Below are 19,739 nucleotides of genomic sequence, written 5' to 3' on the forward strand. Positions count from 1 at the left end.
GGGGAGCAGAACAGGCAGATCGATGAAGTACACTGCTGAGGGGAGCAGCGGGCGGGTCAGGAGAGAGAGGTCTGCCATGCCATCTGGTCACCTCCAGGGCAGGTGGGGATCGAACTCATGCAGAAGTGGCTTTAGCTTCTTAGTGCAGTATTTTAACCCGCTGCGCCACCAGGGAGGGCCTGTCTTACTCTTTTGAACTTTATGTTGGCAACGAATAGTTGGGTGTGGTATTCAGTAATAGAACAATCATATGTAAATAAGTATGAGGGATCCAAACATTTTAAAACCTCAAAAACATAGGAAAGGATAACCTGAGATAGTGAAACATCGTAATGGGTACATTAATTTCTCTTGATGGAAATGACGAAATCTTAAGTTTATGCTTGCTCAGATGTCAAGAGGAGGTGATATAAAGGAAATGTTACAGAGCAGGGAGAGGGGCACCACTGAACCCCCAAACCTGCCTGCTCCAAATAGGTTCTGCTATCTGCCACAAAAAGACAAAACATGTAAGACTTTAATGAAAAGAAACTTTAATACAGTTCGTATCCAATACGAAAGACAAAGAATGTAATTTCTAAATCAAACACCTGAAGGTACCCATCCCCTCATGGGCAAAAGTCAACCCAAAACGGATTGGTCCAAAGCAAGTCCTGAAAGCCCGCCACAAGACTGAAGCACCTTCTGGCTGGGACCCAAAGAAAAGTGTCAGAAATGGCCAGACAAGTCTGAGAGGAAAAGAGCAAAATCAAAATCAATATAAGCATTGCCATAGTGAACCTCCCCATGGGTCTCTCACCCGCATCTCTTTTAACCAGTCCAGGGCCAAGAAACAAGCATGGTTTCTGCTCCATGTGGCTTCCTCAGGTCCCCTTCTGGCTCTCCATCCTGCTACCTTCTTCTCTAGATTCCTTCTCGTCTCTCTGCTTTTCTCTGCTCAGCCTCACCCTCCTCCTGGGTGGGGCAGAGAACCTAGAACTTCCCTTTTTCCTAGGGACCACCCTGTTCCAGAAAGACAAGGGTGCGACTAGTGTTTAGAAGCTACAGGAGCAGGGGCTCAAAGAAGCCAGCATCTCTCTTTCTCTCCTCCTTTCTGAACATTCATGTCCTTCCCTGTTTGTGTAGAATGTTTACCTGCATAGAGCCAAAAATATGACCACTGAAGCTTCATGCTTGCCTCTCATAGCTGTAGAACTCAAGAGGGGCTCTGCATTACTCTTCCCTGCTTAAAATTAAATCAAAACCCCAGAGAAAGGGTGTTGGCTGAACTTGAATGAGATACTCAATCTCAGATCAGTCCCTGTGAGTGGAGAAATGAGTCATATGAGATAAAGGACACACTAGAATAATGTGGCTGGGGACTAGAGGAAGTAACATTTTCTAGAAGAAAAGTTTCCATTTACATAAAGAAGGAGGAGTTAAGGGCCTCTTTGGTGGCATAGGGGTTAAGTCTCAATGCTATCTAGCTATCCCAGCCACTGCAGCTTGAGTTCAGTTCCCCCAGCCAGGGAGCTAATCCACATGGCATAGCAGACTTCTCCTGTCTTGCACACTGCTTCCTCCAGCAGTGTATTTAAGTCAATCCATCTGTTCTCCTCCCCACTCTGTCTCTGGTGAATCCTCTCACCCCCCCACCCCCCAACACACACACCCCTCTGGCTTATGCCCCAGATCTTGTATACAAAACTAAATAAAATAAATCTTTTTTTAAAAAGGAAGGAAAGACTAAGTAATTGCCTAGTAAAGTGGTAAATTCAAAAGGTTTTAAATAGAATGCACATTTCGTATTTCTATATATGAAATAATTTACACTAATTGCTGTTCAGTGAACATGGCCATAGTTTAGTACTATACTCATACTGATCTGGCCCATAGTGGTGCTCAATAAGTGATAGATATTTTTCTTATGCTCTACCCAAGAGATTAAAGTCACAGTTGTAGTTATTGGTATGGATTACTTGAGTATACCATAAAGTAATTAATCTTTTCTTAAAAAGTTTTAGTTATCAATGACTGCACAGCAAATTATCACAAACTTGGATCATAAAACAAAACACATGTATCATCTCAGCACTTAAGTGGGTCAGGAACTCAGATACCACTTGGCAAGGTTGACTACTTAGGGCATCTCTCATGAGGCCGCATTGAAGATGGGAACTGGGATCTCATCTGGAAACACAACTGGAGAGGTCTCGCCTCACAAGTTGATGTATGTGGTTGTTGGCAGGATTCATTTACTTTTGTTTTGTTGGATCAGTTTCCAGCTGACAGCTGACCAGAAGCAACTCTTAATTTCCTGCTATGTTTGCCTCCCTACACAGCAGATTGTTTCATCAAAGATTGCAAGATGGAGAGTCTGTTAGCAAGATAGAAGTCATAAATGTATGTAACCTAATCATAAAAGTGACATCCCATCATCTTTGCCATATTTTTTGGTTACAAGCAGGCCACAGAACAGTAGAAAGGGAAGATCAGTGGTGGTGTTCTTGAAGTCTGTCATACTAAAGTGTTGTGAATAGCACTTATCCAAAAACAGTGGCTTGGAATGAAATATTTAGCTAGTGAAAAAACAGCTCTGTGAAAAATATTGTCCTGAAAGAAAACCCAGCCTTAGATCTGGTGTTGCTCTAGAATCCATCAGTCGTATGTGAGGTTAACATAATTAACTGCTCAGATACTCATAGTCCCTAATTAGAGTTTTCCTACTTATCTGTTACCCAACACTAATTGGTAGCTAACTCATAATAAATGCTTGGTGCTGAATGGGTGTTTTTAAAACCTTTTGTTTCCATGTGATGGGATGTGACCATGTGATAACGTACCAGTTCAGAGCATGAACTTTGGAGCCAGAAAAACCTTGCTTGCTGTCATTTACCTGTTAGATGACCTTAGAGAAGTTACTTAAATTCTTTATACCTCAGTTTCTTTATTTGTGAGAAAGGGATACTAAATCTAGTTCTCATAGCATCATGAATTTTAAGGGTACAGCATTAATTTATGTGTAATGCATAAAGAGAAATTGCTACCAAATCAGCTCTACCCTGATTTGAAGCATTAGGAGGTGACAAATGTGATTTAGAATTAATGCATTGGAATGGTGCCTAACGTAATTTTTTATGAACTTTAAATTAGATAGCATGCACAAAACTTAGCAAAGAGTATACCTTTCATTTTTCTATCATTAGTAATTATGGTCATCTTGCAAATACTAGGCAAATCATTGTATTTTGTGTTCTTTTTTAGTATCTGAATTTACATTGAAAAACAAACCTACAATGGCAGTATTGAATTTTAAAAATATGAGGTGGGATTACTAGCTGTCACTGGCCTCCAGTTCTGTCCAAAAGTTAAGTAAATGTGACACTTAACAAAGGTCTTTTGGTGGAAAATGTGCTTCGCTCATTTCATCTTTTAAACCAAGGCAGAATAAAGGTCCAAATTATGCTTAGTAATTCAACAGGTTGAAAGCCAGCTTTTACTGCTTGCCTTCTCCTATAACTGATAATTTGGTAACTGGCTGAGCAATTGCTTTACAGTGAACTGAAGGAAGACCTTAATGCATGAAGCTGGCAATACTTCAAGTGACAATGAAGATCTGTTGAAGTGACGTAAGATTGATACCTGTTGCTTATTCAGCTATAGTAGAAACCCAGAGTAAGACAAATTTAGTCAAAGAGGGTTTCTGTTAAATTGGCTGCCACTATGAAAGCAAAGCCCAGTCTACTTCAGGTATGTGGAATGGCAGCTGGCCACTCTTTGTCTCTTGAACACCTTGAAAGACTGCATAGTACTTGTCCCATCATGTCCCTAGCACACTGAATTTGCTCTTTAATTGCCTGTGAACCCAGCTGGACTGTACACTCTGACAGGCCAGTGATTGTGCTTTTCCTGCTCCCCATAATATGTGCAGTAGATGAAGGAGTGGTTATTGTTTAAAATTAGAGACATAAATTACTTATAATGATTCCAAAATTAATCAAATTTTAAATTTAAAATTTTTAATTGGGGTCTCCCTGGTGACCGAGGGGTAAATCTTAGCATTATCAAGGTTCCAGCCTGAGTTTGATCCCCAGCCAGGAAGCTAACCACATAGGGCACAGCAGACCTCTCCTGTCTGCTCCCCTCAGCTTCAGTAGATCCACCTGTTCTGCTCCCCACTCTGTCTCTGGTCAATCTTCTCACTGCCCCCCACCACCCACGCCCACCCTACCTCGCACCTCTGGCCTACACCTCAAAATAAATAAATAAAAATAAAAATTTTTAAAGTTAAAATTTGAATTTGAAAGAACTGATTATTCAATGAATATTTGTCAATACTGACACATCACCTAGCTCTAATAAAGAATGTTTAGATTAAATCAATTTCCTAAGAACTGATGTTAATACAATTGGAAGAGCAATAGAGAAATCACTGTAAACCACCTGTCCTCAATTTCATTCCACATCATGGGGTAATGTGTGAACCTCTTTATTTTCAAACATCTTCCATGATGTTCATAGTTGTGTGACAGTGGTCAGGTCACTGAGACTTGTAGTTTCAATGGCCTCATACATAAAGTGCCAGTGATGATAATTGCCCCATAAGGTTGATGTGATGATAAGAGGAAACTGTCTTAAAATACCTAACACTATTCCTAGTGCATTGTAAGCAATGAGAATGAATGGTAGGTAACATCGTCATAATGGAAATCCATGTGTTCAGATTACTAAATGCAAAGAAACTTTGATTGTTCTGAGAGAAGTGGGGATATCAATGTGCTCATATATTTCTGCTGGTAACCAAAGCATTTGGGCTTCTCATGCAGTACAGTGTGTTCTCTGCTGATAGACTCCTTACATTTGTAGTGCTGGGGCCTGCCAACTTTGTGATCTGTAGTTGAGCTCACACCGATAGGAGTTCGGCACAACTGACTCTGGGCAGTCCGCCCTTACAGTGTTGGCATTACTGCTGTTGCCTCGAGTTACTCACAGGGTAGAGTAAGAGAATGGGGTGATCTGCACACCATGAGTTGGGAAGATCTTCTTTTGGTGGACCCTGTAGAAACTGGCATCCCAAGTCTAAGGACACTTGTTTCATGAAACATGAACATGCTATTTTGGGGTACTTTTGTGTGTACGTTTCCTTTCTCCTATATTTAAGTACTGACTTTGTTAATGATAGAGGCCAGTGTACTGAAATTGTGATTCTCAAATCTGACTGGACACCCAAGTCACTGATGGGTGAGAGGGAAAGATGGAGACTGGATATCAATATGATGCTTGGATTGTTCTTGGAGCCAAGTAAATCTGAATCTCTAGAGTTGAGCCCATGAAAATCGTGATTTTAGTGACTGGATCACTTCTTTTCTTCAGTTGTGATAACTGCTTTTCTCAGCTGGACCCATTCTTGTTTTGTTTTTCTTAAGTGTTTTCTTTACTTTGCATTCATTTGACATGCTAGGGAATATCCTAGAAATCAATTGGATGGAAATCTTCAGTTGTGTTTGGATGGGGAACCTTTTAAGGATAGACCTGAGTGCCTTCCTGACACCAGAAGCTGTGATGGAATTTTATACAACTTCCAATAACTATTACTAATTTCTTACTAATTAGCTATGTTGCTTGGATTAAGCTAAGTTTGATTAGGTGATCATCAACCCAATAGTCTCACTGCATTTAAGCAACAAAGGTTTATCTCTGCCTTATATTTTGTGTTGATCTTGTGTTCAGAGAAATGTGGCAAGGAAGAGAGCACAGAAGACCTGTCATCAGTATCAGATAGGTGACGGGAGTCATGTCCCCCACATTCCACTCACCCAAGAAAATAGCGCAGCTGTGCCTAGCTCCAGAGGAGAGGGCTTGTATACCCACTCAAAGCCTGGAAGGAAAGCCGTCCTCACAACTCCAAAGACCCGAACCCTGAGAGTATGTTTCAATTTGGCAGTGAGGCGCTTTCCTGTGCATTTATCCATTTCTCCAACCCCAAGCTAGAGCAGGTATCCTGCAGAACTAGCCTGCCACTTTCATAAGTATTCTCAATACATGTCAGGTGAAGTTACTTTGCATCCACGTTCATTTGGTATTTCTTCATTTGGTATTTCTAAGACATTGCGAGGAGGACTTTCCCCCCTGATTTAATACTTATTTTGATACTTGTGTTATAATATTAACTTAGCTTGGGAGAAGGGCTTGCAATGTTGCTGATTTTTTTCTTTTATAGACTTGTTAAATTAGTTACAGGTGACGCTATGTGCCAGTGTGGAAGAACTTACCCAAACCCCTAAATGGCTTGTCCTGCCAGCTATTTCTTTCATGAACGTCTCTAGCTGTCCTGTACTACTAAATTTCTTTTTTTAAGCTTTATTTATGCATACAGAACTGGGGTACAGTCCAGAGATGCAGGGGTGGCGAGAGGAGTCACCAGAGACAGAGTGGGGAGCAAAACAGGCAGGCTGATGAAGTACACTGCTGAGGGGAGCAGCAGGTGGGTCAGAAGTCTGCCACTCCATGTGGATCACCTCCGGGGCAGGGATGGAACTCATGCTGAAGTGGCTTTAGCTTCTTAGTGCTGTGCTTTAACCCGCTATATGACCAGGGAGGGCCTGTTACTACTAAATTTCTAAGGAGGATTTTAAACTAAAGGAAATGTAGAACTTAATTGATGTTAAGGAAAAAGTATGAAAGTTATAGGCTTGGGAGTGGATAGGAGGCACGTTTGCTTTGCTCAGGTCTGACGCTGCAGCCTTCCAGTTCGGGAGTCCACCTAAGACTTGTAGCCACTGCCCCAAGGTGTCTGCCTTGCGGCCTCAGCCAGTGCCCCTTGTCCTTGGGCAAAACCTGCTATTCCTGAGTTCCAGTTGTCCTTGTGGCTAAACAACGAAATTTGGGGGAGTTGTTTCTCTATGAGCTTGCATTTGAGGGTGGGAGAGGCCTGATGATTTAGCATTGACATGTTCTTTTTCCATCCACTCTGCAGCAAACCTTGGGACTTAACTTTTCTCCGAGGCTGCCACATATTTGGGAAAGTCACCACTCCCAGGCGGGAGAATATTACTTACAAAATTTCAAAACATTCTGTCCCTTTCATAGAAGTTTGCTTTATTGCTTCCTTCTTTGCAAAATAGCCCCTTAGAGAATGGAACACATTTTACTCATTAGAACTAGGAGAAAAAAGCATTCTTCAGAGCCACAGCTAGTGCTCACTGCTGTTAAGGAGTGATGTTAAACACAGAAACTCATCAATGGGGAAGGGCATATTTAACACTTATTGTTTGCGTTCAGAACTGGAACCAAACCAGTTTTTCTTGTCTGTGTATGTGCGTGTGTGTGTGTGTGTGTGTGTGTGTGCTTGTGCTTGTGCACTCACTTGTGTGTGTGCATGTTTGTCTGAGTGGCAGAAAGCCCAGAAATATAAGTTTCCATGCCAAGACATGGCTCTAAATATAGTGCCGGGTGGGCAGGAAGATTGTTTCCTGATGAATGCCACTGGTGTGTGCTGACTACTCCTTGCCACCTCCAGCGGGAAGGGGCGAGCTGGCTCAGCCACACCTCTAGCCGCAGGCTAGCCTGACTGGAAGAGGATAGAAAATTGGAAAATGGAGCCTGAATAGGTTTATTTTGCACTCATATATATCTTCGGCCAAGATGTATAGATCAAAAAGTAGTCACGGGCCCTCCCTGGTGGCATAGCAGTTTGGCAAGGTTAAAGCACAGCACTAAGAAGCTAAAGCCACTTCAGCATGAGTTGGATCCCCACCCTGGAGGGGACACAGCAGACCCCACATGGCACAGCAGACCTCTCCTGACCCGCCCGCTGATCCCTTCAGCAGTGTACTTCATCAGTCAGCCTGTTCTGCTCCCCGCTCTGTCTCTGGTGACTCCTCTCACTGCCACTGCACCTCTGGCCTCTACCCCAGTTCTGTATGCATAAATAAATAAATAATCCTTTAAAAAATATATATATATAGTCATGGCCTAGCTGGCTGTTTCTCCTCTTTACTCTTTAGGAGTATAATTAAGCACATAACAATGGCCAGCATTTAGAGGTTTGGAAGAAAGCATTGTGTATGCCTGTTTTAAACACAGATTGTTTATAAGAGGTAGGGGGAAAAGTGCTGCTTTGCCTGTGTTTGCTGGGAAATACAGGAGAATTTTACTGTCTACCAGCCAGAGTTAAAACTTGACTACTTTCCACTTGTTCACCTAGGCAGCTTTTTTTCTCTTTCCTACCTGTTTACTCTCATTGTGACTACAAAGGACTGGAGTTGGCAGGATTAGTAGACCAGCTTGAAAATGCTAACTTTAAAAGATTGTTTTTTAGTCTTCCACAAAAGCAGAGCAGGCCAGCACCCTAAAGAGCTCAGCTTAAAAAAAATAAACAAAGAATACCAGACCGCCTACTGTTTGCTTGCCTTCAGCAATTAAATAAAATATACAGTATTTTGAAGCCTCAGCTTGCAAATCAGATTGCTGCGAGGGGGGTGGAGAGAGCTGGCTTGAATTGTTTGGGTCCAATTCCTTGATAAATGTTTACTTTATCTCACTTTGTTTTTTCTTGGTAGTGGGCATAAAATGACAGTTTTGCAAATTAACAATGATTTGGTTTTTAATGGTAAAAGCTTATTATGCCTGAGGAAATACTGCCAAGTAGCCAGTGCATGTTATGTAATGAAATCATTTATGTTGAATGAATTAGTAGTGAACAATTAAACTCAGCATGCAGTTGTTGCGAAATCCCAATGTTTCTTAACTAGAGATCATTAACAGAATACCAAGAAGCAGGGGGAGGATCCCCTCTCTGGAGGACCCTGGCTAACAGTGGGCGATACCATTTGATTGAGAGCAGGAACAGTGGGTTTGGTAACTAGTGACACCAAAAGACCACCCTTGAGCATCAGGCAACTTCCTGAGTCTTTCTGTGTACTTTTAGATTCCACTGATTGAGAATAATGCAAAGGACAGAGAACTACTAGTAATCATTGTTGTTTGTACATTAATTTTTATTGTATTCATTTTAGATACTTGGATAATAATACAAGTAATATGGGGTAGACAGCTTGTAGCTACCACAATAATGCTGGCCTCATAATTTGCAGTTAGTATGTAGTCTCTTTTTTTTTTTAAATTTTTTAAAAAGATTTATTTATTTATTTATTCGTACAGAACTGGGGTACAGGCCAGAGATGTGGAGGGTGAGAGGATTCACCAGAGACAGAGTGGGGAGCAGAACAGGCAGATTGATGAAGTACACTGCTGAGGGGAGCAGTGGGCAGGTCAGGAGAGGTCTGCTGCGCCATGTGGTTCTCCTCCGGGGCAGGCAGGCGGGACTCGAACTCATGCGGAAGTGGCTTAAGCTTCTTAGTGCAGTGCTTTAACCCGCTGCGCCACCAGCGAGGGCCCTCTTTTTTTTTTTTTTTTTTTAAGATTTATTTATTTAAAGCCAGAAAGAAAAGGGAAAATACCGGATGGTTTCACTCATAGCAGGAGTATAAAGGAACAGGGGAGAAAATAATAATAACAATGAACAATTATATACCAGAGACAATTTATGGGGGTGGAACGGGGAATGAGATCAAAAACGGTGGGAGGAGGGAAATGCATTGGACTGTGATGATAGCACATGGGTGATTTGGTGATGGGAAGCCCACAGGGATTGAAAAAGGAACAAAATGATGTAAAAATGAATATTATATATATTTTTAAAAAGATTTATTTATTTATGCACACAAGAACTAGGGTGCAAGGCCAGGGTTGCAGGGGCAGTGAGAGGACTCACCAGAGACAGCATGGGGAGCAGAACAGGTTGACTGAGAAAGTACACTGCTGGGGGAGAGGGGGGAAGCAGCGTTGGAGACAGGAGCAGTCTGCTGCACCATGTGGGTCACCCCCCTGGCTGGGGATCGAATCAAAGGTGCAGTGGCTGAAGTTAGCTTTGCAGTGCTGTGCTTTAACCCGTGACACCACTAGGGAGGGCCCAGCAGTCAGTCTGCAGTTTCAACTAAAAATTAAACATTCATTCAATGGACAAATGTTAGTGTCTATGTAGGCTGACTGAAACATCATGGCCTCAGCCTGGAAACCAAGATGCAGTCTATGTCTGTGCCTCTTCATAGGACCCTTGATCTACCGCTGCCAAAGGCCAGGGAAGAAGCAACTGCCTGAGTGAGGGAGTCAGTTCTGGCATGAGCCCAGCCATCACCGTGGCCATCCTGTAGCCCGCTCCACCTTTCCATGTGATCCTGAAACGTGATTGCCAGTGAAAGTTTAAACATTTCCTCATCTTTGCCACTTCTTAAATGTGTTCAGATATTAAGATTTTAGTGGCTACAAGAGTGCAAGGGTTTGCTCATTTACTTGATTTTTTAAAGCAAAGTTGGTAATTTTGTCCCAAGAATAGACATTTCCTTGGAAAAATGGATTACAGCTAGTTGTTCATATATATCTTTTTATTTTTCCTAAGTTGTTCTTTATGCAAACGGATTGACTTGAAGCATCCATCTTGTGATGTCCTCAAACATTTCACTAAGCTCGTTAGAGCTGTGTGGTTCAGAATCACCACAGCCTTATGTGGCCATTAAGCACTGGGACATGGCTGGTCAGAATTGACATGTGCTTTCAGTTTAAAATGCACAGTGGATTTTTGCATAGCAAGAAGAATAGAAAATGGCTGGTTAATAAATCTTTATATTGATTACATATGGAAATGGTACTGTTTTCCACATGTGCTGAATAAAATACATTATAAAAACTAATTTCTCCTTTCCTTTTATTTAATATGGCTACTAGAGAATTCAAAATGACACGTGTCTTTTATTTCAAAATGATATATGTATTTCTATTGGGCAGTATTGCCTTAGAATATGAGATCCCAGCACCTGAATTAGTGAAAGTGAGAAATAATACCTCTAATTCCTCGCCACTTAACACTTCTTACCACTTCTAGGAGTAGATTGGATTAAACTGAGTGACCCCGAGTGTCATTTCCCAGGCTAACTATTGAACAGGTACGCCTCTGCATGAAGGGGATTGTTGAGAAGGATTGTCACTTTAGCTGAGCAGGAAAGAGGGCCCTAGACTCCTGGCATGAACTACCTTGTCCACAGTTCTTGACTTGAGGTGAAGCTCCAGAACACTGGACTAATTCAAGTCAAAATTTAAGTGATTCTGTTAAGAGTGAACACTCTCAGAGTGTTGATACTGCGCAAGTGCGAAGAGATCTGCATACCTGGAAGAATCCAGATTGGCTAAATTCAAACTTGGAAAAATTACCTCTGTTAAAAAAGGAAGGAAGGAGAGCAACAGGAAGGGCCATCTGCTGGGTCAGTTACTGACACTCCCCAGGACATAGGTGTTCTGTTGCTACTATCCAGAGTGCCAGTTGTCCTCAGAAGATATTTGCTGAATGTTAACTACACATTTATTAAATACTAACTGTGAACCAGGCATTTGTTTTCTTTCTGCATGTTAAACAATTAAATAGGAAAAAAATATTTTTCCTGAAGTTTAAATTAAAATGTCTCCAGAAAATAAATTTACATTTAAAAAGATATAGAATATTAAGTAATAAAAATACAGTTTGGGGTTTTTGACCTCACAGGGTTTATAATCTACTGTAGGGGTATGCCTTTGTCATTTGAAGAGGGCTATAATTGGGTAGTCCTTCAAAAGTAGATGAGAACATTCTTTCATGGTCAAGGGACTTGATCCCATAACTCACACATTGGGTGATAAGCCTAGAAACCACTCACTGCCTTAGCCTTCCCACAGAGTCTAGGTTCCATAAGAGCGAGGATTTTGTTTCTGTTTGTTTGTTCACAGTTGAATCCACCAGCACTAAAAATAATGACTGTAATACTTAGGTGTTGAGCAGATATTTGTTAAATGGACCATGGTTTAGAAGAATTTCTGTACTCTCCACAACACAGGCCGAGGCCATGGATCCTGGAGGCCTAGAAGCTGGAGAAAACATTTTCAAACTAGTCAACTTCCTTCCTATGCCCCCATGTTTCGTTTCCTTCCTTAAATTCCTCCCAAAGTGTGGTGACTTTCCTGATTCTAAGCATGTCCCCTGTCTCAGTCCTTCTCTCTCCAGAATTTTCTCCTCCTACTCTTCTCTTCCCACCCAAGAACAAATTGCCTTTTCCATTTCCTGCCATCATTACCGATTCTTCTGTCATTTGCTCCAATCTAAGATAAGGATTTTGTATAGTAGTTTTAAAAGGAAAGGGTGTTGCTAATGTTTTGGTTTAGGTGCAAGGGTGTGTGGGAACCTGGGAGTTAGAATTCTAAGGTCAGAAGTCTGGTTGCCCGTAAGTTTAAGCATTGATGCTGAGGCTGGGAAAACTGGATGAAACCCTTAACCTAAATGCTTTAGGCAACTTCTATTATAGATCAGCTGTCCTTTCCAAGGAAAACTTCCAAGGTTTTTATTAAATCAGCAAACACAGTATCCCTGTTCACGTGGGAGCATACATGAGTATATCCAAATTAGGGAGAGGGCTTCTTTATACTTTGCAGGGGGCCAACTCTTGTTGGATATACCAACACTTGTGTTTCTAAACCTATGACTGTATTATGTTTGGAAGGGACATCTCTATCATAATCCCTCTTTTCTGACAAATCATGCACCATCTCTAACATCCGATTTTTCTAAAGATGGGGAATAACATTTACATAAACCTTTGCCATTATGGATAGTATTGTGCTATTTAACAACTACTGCAACCTCCCAAGAAGAAAATTGGGTACTTTTTTTCAACAGCTCACATATTTATTATATTTCCACAAACAGTGACATTTTCAGTGACATGGTCAATACTGCTGATATCAATACAGCATAAATATGTGTGCCATCTCCATGCAAATCCTTACAGATCCAGCTTGGTTCTCCTCCAGTGTCTCCTCTTGGAATTGTACCTGATTTTATTACCAGTTTTCATCCGAATCCACTGGGGAATGGGACGGTTCTGTTTTTGTTTCTTGGTTAGGAATCAATGGATCCTGAAAGTCTTGTGAGAAGACATATCAGGGAAGGGGCGATTGCACCAAACACTATGGCAGAGGGAAGGAGCGAGAGGGTGAAAATCGGGTACTTTTAACATTTTTCCCAAATCTACTTAAATGGTTCAAGGTTCATGTGGTTGGAGTGACTCTCATCACAACTGCTGATGTAATCAGAAGGCCTTCAGTTAGCCTAAATGGACACTGTAGAATGAAGATGAGCTGAAAGAGTCTGTATTTCCCTAATGACGCCCTTTATCCAAGTTCAGTTTTATGCCGCAGTACTTGGGAAGAATAATTTTCTAAGCCCTTATGTCCAGTCCCACTTCCTACTCTCATATCTTTCTGACATTGGTGTAGGATAGAAAACAAAGCAAATGCAGATCAAGAGTTTTCCAGTAGAGCTAGTATTTTTTTGTACCACTTTATAGTTCTCATTATTTGCGGTCTAAACTGTAGTTAAGTCCCATAAATAGAGACTTCCAATTAAATAGGGGAAAGAAGAGTTCCAGAATAACAAGAATTTGGGTTGTTTCAAAAGCTTGTTTCATGCTTTAGAAGCCAATGTGGCCTGTCAAAGAGCTACCACAAAGACTGAATTTAGCAAATCCTAGAAACTTGACTAGAGGACAAAATTGGCTTCATATAGTTAAAAGCAATTTATTCAGTTACCCAGTTCTTTCAAGCAGAAAACTAGAAATTGGGATCTAGGAACAGATGTGGAAAACCCAGATTAAGCACATGTGTTATAAACACGGCATATTGTTATAAAGTATAAACTGGATTCAGGATTATCTAATGGTTTTCTATTTTAGTTCTATTGCCTTTAAAGTAGAAATAGTATTGCTTTGTTTTACAATGGATTTTATGGACTTAATAGGACTTTCACAACTATATCTTATTTTATCTTCCTAATAACATAGTGAATTTGTGAGGACATTTTGCCTGGAGCACTCTGCATTTACATTTAAGTAGTCCTCCAGAAAGCCTTCTCTGACCCATACCTGCAACCAGTTGCCTTATTTCCATGGACTGAGTTGAGTGCCCCTTCTAGCACTAAGTCCTAAGCACTCTCTCACAGCACCCCCACTGATTTCCAAAAAACTCTGCCTCTGCTGTCTAGTGTTACCATTGCACCTGTAAAGAACTTGGGAGGATCTCACAAGTTTCCTCATAGCCTGTAGACCTAACCCACTGTATTAGCAACATCCTTTCCCCCAGTATCTAAGAAGGTGACTTAGCAGAGAAGAGGCTGAAAACAATTGAGTGAATGAATATAACAGGTGAATAGTAGAGCCAGGACCTAAATGCAAGTCTGTCCTATCAAAATCCAATATTCTTTCTATTATATAAAAAATAAGGAGATAAAATATTATTTAATAAATTCCTCCCACATATATGGCTCTGTGTAAACTTTCACATACATGATCTCATTTAATCTTTTGCAACGATCCTGGGAACATTCTTTTGTGAGCGTATATCTCTCTTGAGTAAATACCTAGGAGTATAAAGTAGATTCTTGTTTAATTTCATAAGAAATTGTCACAGTACTCCAAATCATTGTACCATTTTGCAGTCCTCACAATAGTCCTGAGAAACTCTGAGCTGTACTAGGAAATTAAATTTACTTTCCCTTGATAGAAATATATTTAATCAGCTAAGAATTACTGAGATGAGTTTGCTGTTTTTCTTATCTTTCACAGGGTCCTGCTTATTTCTACTCTGTGTACTCTGCTTTTAAATCTGCTTGGTTCTGAGCTTGTGTTGAACTTCATTTTGAAGGTCAACATTTTCCAACTATAATCTGATGTATGGAATTTCACTTTGCCCATGTACAGTTACTGGTTTTCTAGGATGTGAAAATACTTCCAAAATTATACAAAGAAGAATTGCAAAGTGATTTTTTAAAATGGCTACACATATATAAGAATCCCTACTGTTGTGATACTCCTTTATAACAAAATTGAATGCAGGTTTCATAGGGGTTCTTACTGAGTATAAGTTTGGCATATCTCTCATTTAAAACTTTGAGGTACTTAGACTATTAAGGTATTAAGACACCAAACATTATTAACATGTATAATGTTATTTCTCCAAGAAGCTGTTGTTTTCACCTGTAGCTAAATTTCCCTTTAGAGCATTTTTCCAGGGCTTGATTTTGCTGCATAATTGCCACAAGCCTAATAACCAAACCTAAAGAATTCTATGCTTGAGAGAATCCTTGAATTAAAATTTCTCTTTTTAGCCTTGACTATCCTTAAAGCTTAGTGTTCTAGATATTATCAATAACATTGCATAATTAGGGACTATCATCAACAATAATGTATAGCACTGCTTTAAAACCTATAGAGACTCTGAAAAGAGGTACAAATTATAATTTTTATATCAATACATTGAGATTGATACTTGATATACCTATATAGAATGCTACATTATATACAAATAGAAGAGATGGGTCGTCTTTAAAAAAAAAAAGACTTCTTTTATTCTAAACTTAACATATTAAAAAGGTAATTATTCCAGTTGAACTTGCTTTTCTAAATAACTGACCATGGATTTCTTTAAAATAGAGTTCCCCAACACATACAAGTGTTGTTTCTCTTTATTTTATATCATTTTGAATTCCTTTATTTTTTTTTATATCTTCATTCTATATATTTTCTCATCTCAGTTGTCATCTCTGTGGCCTTCCCACCACCACTTCACCCATATGCCATCACCCGTGTGCTCTTCCCACCCCTGTTTTGATCCTATTCCCCTCTCCTCCTGTAGACTGTCTCTGGTTTATTGTTGCTAGTTGATTTTTGTTTTTACTTTACTATAATTGCTTTTTTTTTTATCTGATCCTTTACACTCCTGCTATGAATTCTTTTTAAATCATTATACTAGTACAAGGGAGTAAATTAAAAATTTAGCTACTGCTAAGCTTGAGGAACAATCAGAAATGAAGACACATCTGTTTATCCTCTAGTTTAAATAAACCATGTAATTAACTACTTGAATATTTAATGTTGGTTAGTTCATGTGTGTCTTCCCATTACCGCCAGTCTCCCCAGTGTAAAAGGAATGGCCCATTAGTTAAGCATATTATTTTAAGCAAAGATCACCCTTTCCCTGGCTCTGTATAAATAAGTATATTTGTGCCAGTTGAGTGAATTTATAGATTGTGATAAAATTGTCATGCACTAAATTGCAGCCAGATTAGATCATAACAAATGTAGCAGAGATGACAAGAAGATTTCTTGAATGGATATTTGTATTTTTCCATGATTCAAAAGTCCCCAAGCCCTAAATGATTACATTCTGCAACAGGAGAGACTATATTTAATGATGTGAGTAGGTATTTTTGACATATTTGGCTTCATGTTCCTTGTGATTAAGTTACCTTCAAGCAGTACCTTGGGGAGTTGCATTAATTCTATCATGGCCATAGGAGGTAAGTCAATGAAGTACTTCTTCAGTGCTACTTCAGTGGCTTAGAAGAACACAGTCAAAAAAAAAATTGTTGTGAGACACAAATGTAACTTGAAGTAGCCACTTTAAAAGTATAGAGAAACAGGGCCCTCCCTGGTGGTGCAGCGGGTTAAAGCACAGCACTAAGAAGCTAAAGCATTTCAGCATAAGTTCTATCCCCGCCCCGGAGGTGACCCACATGGCACGGCAGACCTCTCCTGACCCACCCACTGTTCCCCTCAGCAGTGTACTCCTTCAGTAGCCCTGCTGTTTCTGGTGAATCCTCTCACTGCCCCTGCACTTCTGGCCTATTCCCCAGTTCTGTATACATAAATAAATCTTAAAAAAAAAAAAAAGTATAGAGAAACAAGTAACAAGTAAAATGAACTTTTATAATATATTTTATCTAACACATGTCCGAAAGATTATCATTTCAATGTCATTAACATTTTTAAATTATTGAGATATTTTAGAATATTTTTTTCAAAACTAGTCTTTAAACCCTGGCATTTATTTTACACCTACAACACATCCCATTCAGACTAGCATTTCAAGTGTGAAAGAGTTCCCTCTCTCAGCCTAAAAGTTGGTTTTGTCATGAAAATCTCTTTTTCTTAGTTGAGAGCCATATTTCACTATTCTCATGACTTATTTATGCATACAAGAACTGGGGTATAGGCCAGAGGTGCAGAGGGTGAGAAGATTCACCAGAGGCAGAGTGGGGAGTAGAACAGGTGGATCGACTGAAATATACTGAGAGGGAGGCAGTGGACAAGACAGGAGAGGTCTGCTGCATTGTGTGGGTCAACTCCCTGGCCAGGGATCAAACTCATGTTGCAGTGGCTCGTGATAGCCACTGAGCACTTGATGGCACTGAGACTCTAACCCCTGTGCCAGCAGGGAGGCCCAGTATTCATCTTTAAATCCCCTAGTAATTTCATGGACAGCATAGTAAAGGACCATTACTATGGAAACTGTAACATTTAAATAAGGGTTAACAAATTTCTAAGGCCTCTGAACTTCAGAGTAGAAATTTGTATTTTTGCTATTTCATCAAAATAGATTTTATACATTGGAAAAAATGTACTGGAAAAAAAGATTAAAAGCTGCCCATTGGAATAGCATGTGATTACACAGTCCCTTTGAAAGGAAAGAAGCAATCTTTTAACTGAAGGAGTTTATCAACTAGGCAGGAAACCACAGGATAATTCTGTTGACCTTATGGCAGCAAAATAGACTGTGGATTGTATTTCAAAGGACAGTTAATGTTTTCCTTGGTTAATCTACTGAACTAAAATTCCTTCTTTCCTGTTTACGTTTTCTTTCTCTCTGTCAAGCATAAGTACTAAGCCAACATTTGTGCGTGTTGCATCTAAAAGAATTATCTGCTTGAGCTGCCTAGGAAAAAGTTACCGATTTTGTTCAAATATGTTTTACACACACACAGAGTCTGTATATTTAATCCTCAAAGCATGAAGCCATGAAATCAGGAACCCATAATTAACATAAAAGAGTGTGCCATTTTATTTCCTTTTATAACCCAAGGAAGGAAATAATCCACCAGGACCCAGTCACTACCAAAATGAGTTTTGACCTTTCTGTTTTATCATCTGGGCAACTCATTGGTAAAAAGAGAAGCAAATGGTAATTCCTGGACTGAAAGTCTCCTCACAGTTCAGTGCAACTTCTTTATTTAATTTGACACTAGATTAATTATATTTATATTAAATACCTTTGTAGTGCATGGGATGTGTGTGTAGTACTTTAGAAGATTATGAAAAGCCTGTCCCTGGTTTGCCACACCACTGATAAAATGAAAGCTCATATAGGATGTGTTTTGAATATTTGCATTCTAAACCATGAATAAAGTTTAACTTCAAAAAAATCAATGGCAAGCATGGATCTGTTTTGATAGATACGTGAGCGAAGATATTGTTAGAGCCTTATAAATAAGAGAGCTATTTAATAATCAAATCATGGGAGAAAGGAGAACATCTAAGCTCAAAGAGAATCACAAAAGCAAACTAAGCATCATATGTTTGGTTTATAAAAGATGGAAGTTTATTTGAAGAGTACAGGGGAGTGATTTAAGCAGGTAGGCTAACTCTTGGAAACCTGAAAGACCAGGCTAAGCAGCCAAAAACCACTGATGGTTCTTGAAATTAGGGAGATGTGTGTACAGAGGAGGTAGGAGGAATAAGCAATTTGTGGGAGACTTAGAAGGATAAACAAATGCGAAACGTGGTAGAGATAATTGAGAAATTTGAACTCAATATGGTTAATTAGATACTTTGTCTCCCTTAAACGAAGGGCCAGCTTCAGTTAGTAGGTAGCGGCCAATGGATAGTGATGGTGGTAAAAATCTAATCAACAAGTAATCTACCTGGAACATTTGAATCCCAATCTGTAACTCTGACATACAATTCTATAATGCTGTAATTCCTGTAAAAAAACATGCCAGTAACTAGCATGTAAGCACATTGTAAAACTTGTAAAGGCATTGTGATGAGTCCTTCTAGACAAACTTAAACTGTATTTAGAGGAAATAAAGTTTTGTCTGCAGTATATACTTTAAAAATATCACTTTTCAAATGTCATTGCTACATTTAGGAATTTGTTTCTTCCATTTGTAATCAAAATGACTAGACATTTTTAAGCTCTAGGGTATCTTGTTTGAGTTTATGCTAGAAATTTAATTCTGATCAGTGTCATACTACTTAAAAACTTGATTTCCTTTGTGTTTGAAACACTTTTTCTGTTATTTAGGAACCAACCTGTACGTGGACTTTCCAAGATAATTGCAATGTATCAAACAATCCAGAAAAGAGTGTGGGATATTCCCAGTGACCCATAGGCAAGGGTTGAGTGTCTCTGTGACATGGCTGTGGGTTCTCCAAGAGCTCAAAGCCCCTTTCTGCAGGTTAAATGTGAGGATTAATGAACAATCTGTCTATAAGAGGACTTTGAGGAATTTGCTTAATATTCTCTATAAACTATTTCTATCAATAGATTGTGGTTTTGTATTTGTTTGTTTGTTTTTCCCACCATATTCTCTGACTAGCAGCTTTTTCACAAAGAAGGAGATTGACAGTTTTCCCCAACTTCATTTCAGGAATCCTGGTTCCCAGCATAGGAGGGTGGTTTGATGAAGTGATGTATCAGACTCTTAGTTTTTAAAAATATGCATATGGTTTTTGTTTTATGAGCTAACTACAGTTTGAGATTAGCTAATGAAACAATACAAGAACTTCCACTTCTTGTAAGGATTAAAACTTAAAACCAGCACTGCCACTGAGAACAATAAAAGC

The 19,739-nt window shown here is 39.5% G+C and overlaps 1 protein-coding gene and 1 pseudogene across 1 annotated transcript in view; one reads left to right on the forward strand and one right to left on the reverse strand.

The window, feature by feature from the left end:
• Positions 1-19,739, forward strand: part of ZNF704 (zinc finger protein 704) — a 130,644-nt gene that overhangs the window by 39,492 nt on the left and 71,413 nt on the right. The window lies entirely within an intron of this gene.
• Positions 10,070-13,001, reverse strand: LOC105853420 (annotated as a pseudogene).

This window comes from Condylura cristata, unplaced genomic scaffold (assembly GCF_000260355.1).
Source record: "Condylura cristata isolate star-nosed mole 26May11 unplaced genomic scaffold, ConCri1.0 scaffold00009, whole genome shotgun sequence".
Lineage (NCBI taxonomy): Eukaryota > Metazoa > Chordata > Mammalia > Eulipotyphla > Talpidae > Condylura > Condylura cristata.